Source organism: Euprymna scolopes, chromosome 11 (assembly GCF_053919585.1).
Source record: "Euprymna scolopes isolate OS-2025 chromosome 11, ASM5391958v1, whole genome shotgun sequence".
In the NCBI taxonomy this organism is placed as follows: Eukaryota; Metazoa; Mollusca; class Cephalopoda; order Sepiida; family Sepiolidae; genus Euprymna; species Euprymna scolopes.
This window is the reverse complement of record NC_136492.1, coordinates 9,494,429-9,506,642: the sequence shown is the minus strand read 5'-3', so window position 1 is coordinate 9,506,642 and position 12,214 is coordinate 9,494,429.

Here is a 12,214-nt window from a genome sequence, read left to right as displayed (position 1 = left end):
CATGTACTTTTGATTAAACAATGTCTTCGATATAGAATTAACGACCATGTACTTTTGATTAAACAATGTCTTCGATATAGAATTAACGACCATGTACTTTTGATTAAACAATGTCTTCGATATAGAATTAACGACCATGTACTTTTGATTAAACAATGTCTTCGATATAGAATTAACGACCATGTACTATTCATTAAACAATGTCTTCGATATAGAATTAACGACCATGTACTTTTGATTAAACGATGTCTTCGATATAGAATTAACGACCATGTACTTTTGATTAAACAATGTCTTCGATATAGAATTAACGACCATGTACTTTTGATTAAACAAGGTCTTCGATATAGAATTAACGACCATGTACTTTTGATTAAACAAGGTCTTCGATATAGAATTAACGACCATGTACTTTTGATTAAACAATGTCTTCGATATAGAATTAACGACCATGTACTTTTGATTAAACAAGGTCTTCGATATAGAATTAACGACCATGTACTTTTGATTAAACAAGGTCTTCGATATAGAATTAACGACCATGTACTATTCATTAAACAATGTCTTCGATATAGAATTAACGACCATGTACTTTTGATTAAACAATGTCTTCGATATAGAATTAACGACCATGTACTTTTGATTAAACAATGTCTTCGATATAGAATTAACGACCATGTACTTTTGATTAAACAAGGTCTTCGATATAGAATTAACGACCATGTACTTTTGATTAAACAATGTCTTCGATATAGAATTAACGACCATGTACTTTTGATTAAACAATGTCTTCGATATAGAATTAACGACCATGTACTTTTGATTAAACAATGTCTTCGATATAGAATTAACGACCATGTACTTTTGATTAAACAATGTCTTCGATATAGAATTAACGACCATGTACTTTTGATTAAACAAGGTCTTCGATATAGAATTAACGACCATGTACTTTTGATTAAACAAGGTCTTTGATATAGAATTAACGACCATGTACTATTCATTAAACAATGTCTTCGATATAGAATTAACGACCATGTACTATTCATTAAACAATGTCTTCGATATAGAATTAACGACCATGTACATTTCATTAAACAATGTCTTCGATATAGAATTAACGACCATGTACTTTTGATTAAACAAGGTCTTCGATATAGAATTAACGACCATGTACTTTTGATTAAACAATGTCTTCGATATAGAATTAACGACCATGTGCTTTTGATTAAACAAGGTCTTCGATATAGAATTAACGACCATGTACTTTTGATTAAACAATGTCTTCGATATAGAATTAACGACCATGTACTTTTGATTAAACAAGGTCTTCGATATAGAATAAACGACCATGTACTTTTGATTAAACAATGTCTTCGATATAGAATTAACGACCATGTACTTTTGATTAAACAATGTCTTCGATATAGAATTAACGACCATGTACTTTTGATTAAACAAGGTCTTCGATATAGAATTAACGACCATGTACTTTTGATTAAACAATGTCTTCGATATAGAATTAACGACCATGTACTTTTGATTAAACAATGTCTTCGATATAGAATTAACGACCATGTACTTTTGATTAAACAATGTCTTCGATATAGAATTAACGACCATGTACTTTTGATTAAACAATGTCTTCGATATAGAATTAACGACCATGTACTTTTGATTAAACAAATTCTTCGATATAGAATTAACGACCATGTACTTTTGATTAAACAATGTCTTCGATATAGAATTAACGACCATGTACTATTCATTAAACAATGTCTTCGATATAGAATTAACGACCATGTACTTTTGATTAAACAATGTCTTCGATATAGAATTAACGACCATGTACTTTTGATTAAACAATGTCTTCGATATAGAATTAACGACCATGTACTTTTGATTAAACAATGTCTTCGATATAGAATTAACGACCATGTACTTTTGATTAAACAATGTCTTCGATATAGAATTAACGACCATGTACTATTCATTAAACAATGTCTTCGATATAGAATTAACGACCATGTACTTTTGATTCAACGATGTCTTCGATATAGAATTAACGACCATGTACTTTTGATTAAACAATGTCTTCGATATAGAATTAACGACCATGTACTTTTGATTAAACAAGGTCTTCGATATAGAATTAACGACCATGTACTTTTGATTAAACAAGGTCTTCGATATAGAATTAACGACCATGTACTTTTGATTAAACAATGTCTTCGATATAGAATTAACGACCATGTACTTTTGATTAAACAAGGTCTTCGATATAGAATTAACGACCATGTACTTTTGATTAAACAAGGTCTTCGATATAGAATTAACGACCATGTACTATTCATTAAACAATGTCTTCGATATAGAATTAACGACCATGTACTTTTGATTAAACAATGTCTTCGATATAGAATTAACGACCATGTACTTTTGATTAAACAATGTCTTCGATATAGAATTAACGACCATGTACTTTTGATTAAACAAGGTCTTCGATATAGAATTAACGACCATGTACTTTTGATTAAACAATGTCTTCGATATAGAATTAACGACCATGTACTTTTGATTAAACAATGTCTTCGATATAGAATTAACGACCATGTACTTTTGATTAAACAATGTCTTCGATATAGAATTAACGACCATGTACTTTTGATTAAACAATGTCTTCGATATAGAATTAACGACCATGTACTTTTGATTAAACAAGGTCTTCGATATAGAATTAACGACCATGTACTTTTGATTAAACAAGGTCTTTGATATAGAATTAACGACCATGTACTATTCATTAAACAATGTCTTCGATATAGAATTAACGACCATGTACTATTCATTAAACAATGTCTTCGATATAGAATTAACGACCATGTACTTTTCATTAAACAATGTCTTCGATATAGAATTAACGACCATGTACTTTTGATTAAACAAATTCTTCGATATAGAATTAACGACCATGTACTTTTGATTAAACAATGTCTTCGATATAGAATTAACGACCATGTACTATTCATTAAACAATGTCTTCGATATAGAATTAACGACCATGTACTTTTGATTAAACAATGTCTTCGATATAGAATTAACGACCATGTACTTTTGATTAAACAATGTCTTCGATATAGAATTAACGACCATGTACTTTTGATTAAACAATGTCTTCGATATAGAATTAACGACCATGTACTTTTGATTAAACAATGTCTTCGATATAGAATTAACGACCATGTACTATTCATTAAACAATGTCTTCGATATAGAATTAACGACCATGTACTTTTGATTAAACGATGTCTTCGATATAGAATTAACGACCATGTACTTTTGATTAAACAATGTCTTCGATATAGAATTAACGACCATGTACTTTTGATTAAACAAGGTCTTCGATATAGAATTAACGACCATGTACTTTTGATTAAACAAGGTCTTCGATATAGAATTAACGACCATGTACTTTTGATTAAACAATGTCTTCGATATAGAATTAACGACCATGTACTTTTGATTAAACAAGGTCTTCGATATAGAATTAACGACCATGTACTTTTGATTAAACAAGGTCTTCGATATAGAATTAACGACCATGTACTATTCATTAAACAATGTCTTCGATATAGAATTAACGACCATGTACTTTTGATTAAACAATGTCTTCGATATAGAATTAACGACCATGTACTTTTGATTAAACAATGTCTTCGATATAGAATTAACGACCATGTACTTTTGATTAAACAAGGTCTTCGATATAGAATTAACGACCATGTACTTTTGATTAAACAATGTCTTCGATATAGAATTAACGACCATGTACTTTTGATTAAACAATGTCTTCGATATAGAATTAACGACCATGTACTTTTGATTAAACAATGTCTTCGATATAGAATTAACGACCATGTACTTTTGATTAAACAATGTCTTCGATATAGAATTAACGACCATGTACTTTTGATTAAACAAGGTCTTCGATATAGAATTAACGACCATGTACTTTTGATTAAACAAGGTCTTTGATATAGAATTAACGACCATGTACTATTCATTAAACAATGTCTTCGATATAGAATTAACGACCATGTACTATTCATTAAACAATGTCTTCGATATAGAATTAACGACCATGTACTTTTCATTAAACAATGTCTTCGATATAGAATTAACGACCATGTACTTTTGATTAAACAAGGTCTTCGATATAGAATTAACGACCATGTACTTTTGATTAAACAATGTCTTCGATATAGAATTAACGACCATGTACTTTTGATTAAACAAGGTCTTCGATATAGAATTAACGACCATGTACTTTTGATTAAACAATGTCTTCGATATAGAATTAACGACCATGTACTTTTGATTAAACAAGGTCTTCGATATAGAATAAACGACCATGTACTTTTGATTAAACAATGTCTTCGATATAGAATTAACGACCATGTACTTTTGATTAAACAAGGTCTTCGATATAGAATTAACGACCATGTACTTTTGATTAAACAATGTCTTCGATATAGAATTAACGACCATGTACTTTTGATTAAACAATGTCTTCGATATAGAATTAACGACCATGTACTTTTGATTAAACAAGGTATTCGATATAGAATTAACGACCATGTACTTTTGATTAAACAATGTCTTCGATATAGAATTAACGACCATGTACTTTTGATTAAACAATGTCTTCGATATAGAATTAACGACCATGTATTTTGATTAAACAAGGTCTTCGATATAGAATTAACGACCATGTACTTTTGATTAAACAAGGTCTTCGATATAGAATTAACGACCGTGTACTATTCATTAAACAATGTCTTCGATATAGAATTAACGACCATGTACTATTCATTAAACAATGTCTTCGATATAGAATTAACGACCATGTACTTTTGATTAAACAAGGTCTTCGATATAGAATTAACGACCATGTACTTTTGATTAAACAAGGTCTTCGATATAGAATTAACGACCATGTACTTTTGATTAAACAATGTCTTCGATATAGAATTAACGACCATGTACTTTTGATTAAACAATGTCTTCGATATAGAATTAACGACCATGTACTTTTGATTAAACAATGTCTTCGATATAGAATTAACGACCATGTACTTTTGATTAAACAATGTCTTCGATATAGAATTAACGACCATGTACTTTTGATTAAACAAGGTCTTCGATATAGAATTAACGACCATGTACTTTTGATTAAACGATGTCTTCGATATAGAATTAACGACCATGTACTTTTGATTAAACAAGGTCTTCGATATAGAATTAACGACCATGTACTTTTGATTAAACAAGGTCTTCGATATAGAATTAACGACCATGTACTTTTGATTAAACAATGTCTTCGATATAGAATTAACGACCATGTACTATTCAGTAAACAATGTCTTCGATATAGAATTAACGACCATGTACTATTCAGTAAACAATGTCTTCGATATAGAATTAACGACAATTTACTATTCATTAAACAATGTCTTCGATATAGAATTAACGACCATGTACTATTCATTAAACAATGTCTTCGATATAGAATTAACGACCATGTACTTTTGATTAAACAATGTCTTCGATATAGAATTAACGACCATGTACTTTTGATTAAACAATGTCTTCGATATAGAATTAACAACCATGTACTTTTGATTAAACAAGGTCTTCGATATAGAATTAACGACCATGTACTTTTGATTAAACAATGTCTTCGATATAGAATTAACGACAATGTACTTTTGATTAAACAATGTCTTCGATACAGAATTAACGACAATGTACTTTTGATTAAACAATGTCTTCGATATAGAATTAACGACCATGTACTATTCATTAAACAATGTCTTCGATATAGAATTAACGACCATGTACTTTTGATTAAACAATGTCTTCGATATAGAATTAACGACCATGTACTTTTGATTAAACAATGTCTTCGATATAGAATTAACGACAATGTACTTTTGATTAAACAATGTCTTCGATATAGAATTAACGACCATGTACTATTCATTAAACAATGTCTTCGATATAGAATTAACGACCATGTACTTTTGATTAAACAATGTCTTCGATTATAGAATTACCGACCATGTACTTTTGATTAAACAAGGTCTTCGATATAGAATTAACGACCATGTACTTTTGATTAAACAAGGTCTTCGATATAGAATTAACGACCATGTACTTTTGATTAAACAAGGTCTTCGATATAGAATTAACGACCATGTACTATTCATTAAACAATGTCTTCGATATAGAATTAACGACCATGTACCTTTGATTAAACAATGTCTTCGATATAGAATTAACGACCATGTACTTTTGATTAAACAAGGTCTTCGATATAGAATTAACGACCATGTACTTTTGATTAAACAATGTCTTCGATATAGAATTAACGACCATGTACTATTCATTAAACAATGTATTTGATATAGAATTAACGACCATGTACTATTCATTAAACAATGTCTTCGATATAGAATTAACGACCATGTACTATTCATTAAACAATGTCTTCGATATAGAATTAACGACAATGTACTATTCATTAAACAATGTCTTCGATATAGAATTAACGACCATGTACTATTCATTAAACAATGTCTTCGATATAGAATTAACGACCATGTACTATTCAGTAAACAATGTCTTCGATATAGAATTAACGACAATGTACTATTCATTAAACAATGTCTTCGATATAGAATTAACGACCATGTACTATTCATTAAACAATGTCTTCGATATAGAATTAACGACCATGTACTATTCAGTAAACAATGTCTTCGATATAGAATTAACGACCATGTACTATTCAGTAAACAATGTCTTCGATATAGAATTAACGACAATGTACTATTCATTAAACAATGTCTTCGATATAGAATTAACGACCATGTACTATTCATTAAACAATGTCTTCGATATAGAATTAACGACCATGTACTTTTGATTAAACAAGGTCTTCGATATAGAATTAACGACCATGTACTTTTGATTAAACAAGGTCTTCGATATAGAATTAATCACCATGTACTATTCATTAAACAATGTCTTCGATATAGAATTAACGACCATGTACTTTTGATTAAACAATGTCTTCGATATAGAATTAACGACCATGTACTATTCATTAAACAATGTCTTCGATATAGAATTAACGACTATGTACTTTTGATTAAACAAGGTCTTCGATATAGAATTAACGACCATGTACTATTCATTAAACAATGTCTTCGATATAGAATTAACGACCATGTACTTTTGATTAAACAATGTCTTCGATATAGAATTAACGACCATGTACTTTTGATTAAACAAGGTCTTCGATATAGAATTAACGACCATGTACTTTTGATTAAACAAGGTCTTCGATATAGAATTAACGACCATGTACTTTTGATTAAACAAGGTCTTCGATATAGAATTAACGACCATGTACTTTTGATTAAACAATGTCTTCGATATAGAATTAACGACCATGTACTTTTGATTAAACAATGTCTTCGATATAGAATTAACGACCATGTACTTTTGATTAAACAATGTCTTCGATATAGAATTAACGACCATGTACTTTTGATTAAACAAGGTCTTCGATATAGAATTAACGACCATGTACTTTTGATTAAACAAGGTCTTCGATATAGAATTAACGACCATGTACTTTTGATTAAACAAGGTCTTCGATATAGAATTAACGACCATGTACTTTTGATTAAACACTGTCTTCGATATAGAATTAACGACCATGTACTATTCATTAAACAATGTCTTCGATATAGAATTAACGACCATGTACTTTTGATTAAACAATGTCTTCGATATAGAATTAACGACCATATACTTTTGATTAAACAATGTCTTCGATATAGAATTAACGACCATGTACTTTTGATTAAACAAGGTCTTCGATATAGAATTAACGACCATGTACTTTTGATTAAACAATGTCTTCGATATAGAATTAACGACCATGTACTATTCATTAAACAATGTCTTCGATATAGAATTAACGACCATGTACTTTTGATTAAACAATGTCTTCGATATAGAATTAACGACCATGTACTTTTTATTAAACAATGTCTTCGATATAGAATTAACGACCATGTACTTTTGATTAAACAAGGTCTTCGATATAGAATTAACGACCATGTACTTTTGATTAAACAATGTCTTCGATATAGAATTAACGACCATGTACTATTCATTAAACAATGTCTTCGATATAGAATTAACGACCATGTACTTTTGATTAAACAATGTCTTCGATATAGAATTAACGACCATGTACTTTTGATTAAACAATGTCTTCGATATAGAATTAACGACCATGTACTTTTGATTAAACAAGGTCTTCGATATAGAATTAACGACCATGTACTTTTAATTAAACAAGGTCTTCGATATAGAATTAACGACCATGTACTTTTGATTAAACAATGTCTTCGATATAGAATTAACGACCATGTACTATTCATTAAACAATGTCTTCGATATAGAATTAACGACCATGTACTTTTGATTAAACAAGGTCTTCGATATAGAATTAACGACCATGTACTTTTGATTAAACAATGTCTTCGATATAGAATTAACGACCATGTACTTTTGATTAAACAAGGTCTTCGATATAGAATTAACGACCATGTACTTTTGATTAAACAATGTCTTCGATATAGAATTAACGACCATGTACTTTTGATTAAACAATGTCTTCGATATAGAATTAACGACCATGTACTTTTGATTAAACAATGTCTTCGATATAGAATTAACGACCATGTACTTTTGATTAAACAATGTCTTCGATATAGAATTAACGACCATGTACTATTCATTAAACAATGTCTTCGATATAGAATTAACGACCATGTACTTTTGATTAAACAATGTCTTCGATATAGAATTAACGACCATGTACTTTTGATTAAACAATGTCTTCGATATAGAATTAACGACCATGTACTTTTGATTAAACAAGGTCTTCGATATAGAATTAACGACCATGTACTTTTGATTAAACAAGGTCTTCGATATAGAATTAACGACCATGTACTTTTGATTAAACAATGTCTTCGATATAGAATTAACGACCATGTACTATTCAGTAAACAATGTCTTCGATATAGAATTAACGACCAGGTACTTTTGATTAAACAAGGTCTTCGATATAGAATTAACGACCATGTACTTTTGATTAAACAATGTCTTCGATATAGAATTAACGACCATGTACTTTTGATTAAACAAGGTCTTCGATATAGAATTAACGACCATGTACTTTTGATTAAACAATGTCTTCGATATAGAATTAACGACCATGTACTATTCATTAAACAATGTCTTCGATATAGAATTAACGACCATGTACTTTTGATTAAACAATGTCTTCGATATAGAATTAACGACCATGTACTTTTGATTAAACAAGGTCTTCGATATAGAATTAACGACCATGTACTATTCATAAAACAATATCTTCGATATAGAATTAACGACCATGTACTTTTGATTAAACAAGGTCTTCGATATAGAATTAACGACGATGTACTTTTGATCAAACAATGTCTTCGATATAGAATTAACGACCATGTACTATTCATTAAACAATGTCTTCGATAAAGAATTAACGACCATGTACTTTTGATTAAACAATGTCTTCGATATAGAATTAACGACCATGTACTATTCAGTAAACAATGTCTTTGATATAGAATTAACGACCATGTACTTTTGATTAAACAATGTCTTCGATATAGAATTAACGACCATGTACTATTCAGTAAACAATGTCTTTGATATAGAATGAACGACCATGTACTATTCATTAAACAATGTCTTCGATATAGAATTAACGACCATGTACTTTTGATTAAACAAGGTCTTCGATATAGAATTAACGACCATGTACTATTCATTAAACAATGTCTTCGATATAGAATTAACGACCATGTACTTTTGATTAAACAATGTCTTCGATATAGAATTAACGAATATGTACTATTCATTAAACAATGTCTTCGATATAGAATTAACGACTATGTACTTTTGATTAAACAAGGTCTTCGATATAGAATTAACGACCATGTACTATTCATTAAACAATGTCTTCGATATAGAATAAACGACCATGTACTTTTGATTAAACAATGTCTTCGATATAGAATTAACGACCATGTACTTTTGATTAAACAAGGTCTTCGATATAGAATTAACGACCATGTACTTTAGATTAAACAAGGTCTTCGATATAGAATTAACGACCATGTACTTTTGATTAAACAAGGTCTTCGATATAGAATTAACGACCATGTACTTTTGATTAAACAATGTCTTCGATATAGAATTAACGACCATGTACTTTTGATTAAACAATGTCTTCGATATAGAATTAACGACCATGTACTTTTGATTAAACAATGTCTTCGATATAGAATTAACGACCATGTACTTTTGATTAAACAAGGTCTTCGATATAGAATTAACGACCATGTACTTTTGATTAAACAAGGTCTTCGATATAGAATTAACGACCATGTACTTTTGATTAAACAAGGTCTTCGATATAGAATTAACGACCATGTACTTTTGATTAAACAATGTCTTCGATATAGAATTAACGACCATGTACTATTCATTAAACAATGTCTTCGATATAGAATTAACGACCATGTACTTTTGATTAAACAATGTCTTCGATATAGAATTAACGACCATATACTTTTGATTAAACAATGTCTTCGATATAGAATTAACGACCATGTACTTTTGATTAAACAAGGTCTTCGATATAGAATTAACGACCATGTACTTTTGATTAAACAATGTCTTCGATATAGAATTAACGACCATGTACTATTCATTAAACAATGTCTTCGATATAGAATTAACGACCATGTACTTTTGATTAAACAATGTCTTCGATATAGAATTAACGACCATGTACTTTTGATTAAACAATGTCTTCGATATAGAATTAACGACCATGTACTTTTGATTAAACAAGGTCTTCGATATAGAATTAACGACTATGTACTTTTGATTAAACAATGTCTTCGATATAGAATTAACGACCATGTACTATTCATTAAACAATGTCTTCGATATAGAATTAACGACCATGTACTTTTGATTAAACAATGTCTTCAATATAGAATTAACGACCATGTACTTTTGATTAAACAATGTCTTCGATATAGAATTAACGACCATGTACTTTTGATTAAACAAGGTCTTCGATATAGAATTAACGACCATGTACTTTTGATTAAACAAGGTCTTCGATATAGAATTAACGACCATGTACTTTTGATTAAACAATGTCTTCGATATAGAATTAACGACCATGTACTATTCATTAAACAATGTCTTCGATATAGAATTAACGACCATGTTCTTTTGATTAAACAAGGTCTTCGATATAGAATTAACGACCATGTACTTTTGATTAAACAATGTCTTCGATATAGAATTAACGACCATGTACTTTTGATTAAACAAGGTATTCGATATAGAATTAACGACCATGTACTTTTGATTAAACAATGTCTTCGATATAGAATTAACGACCATGTACTTTTGATTAAACAATGTCTTCGATATAGAATTAACGACCATGTACTTTTGATTAAACAATGTCTTCGATATAGAATTAACGACCATGTACTTTTGATTAAACAATGTCTTCGATATAGAACTAACGACCATGTACTATTCATTAAACAATGTCTTCGATATAGAATTAACGACCATGTACTTTTGATTAAACAATGTCTTCGATATAGAATTAACGACCATGTACTTTTGATTAAACAATGTCTTCGATATAGAATTAACGACCATGTACTTTTGATTAAACAAGGTCTTCGATATAGAATTAACGACCATGTACTTTTGATTAAACAAGGTCTTCGATATAGAATTAACGACCATGTACTTTTGATTAAACAATGTCTTCGATATAGAATTAACGACCATGTACTATTCAGTAAACAATGTCTTCGATATAGAATTAACGACCATGTACTTTTGATTAAACAAGGTCTTCGATATAGAATTAACGACCATGTACTTTTGATTAAACAATGTCTTCGATATAGAATTAACGACCATGTACTTTTGATTAAACAAGGTCTTCGATATAGAATTAACGACCATGTACTTTTGATTAAAC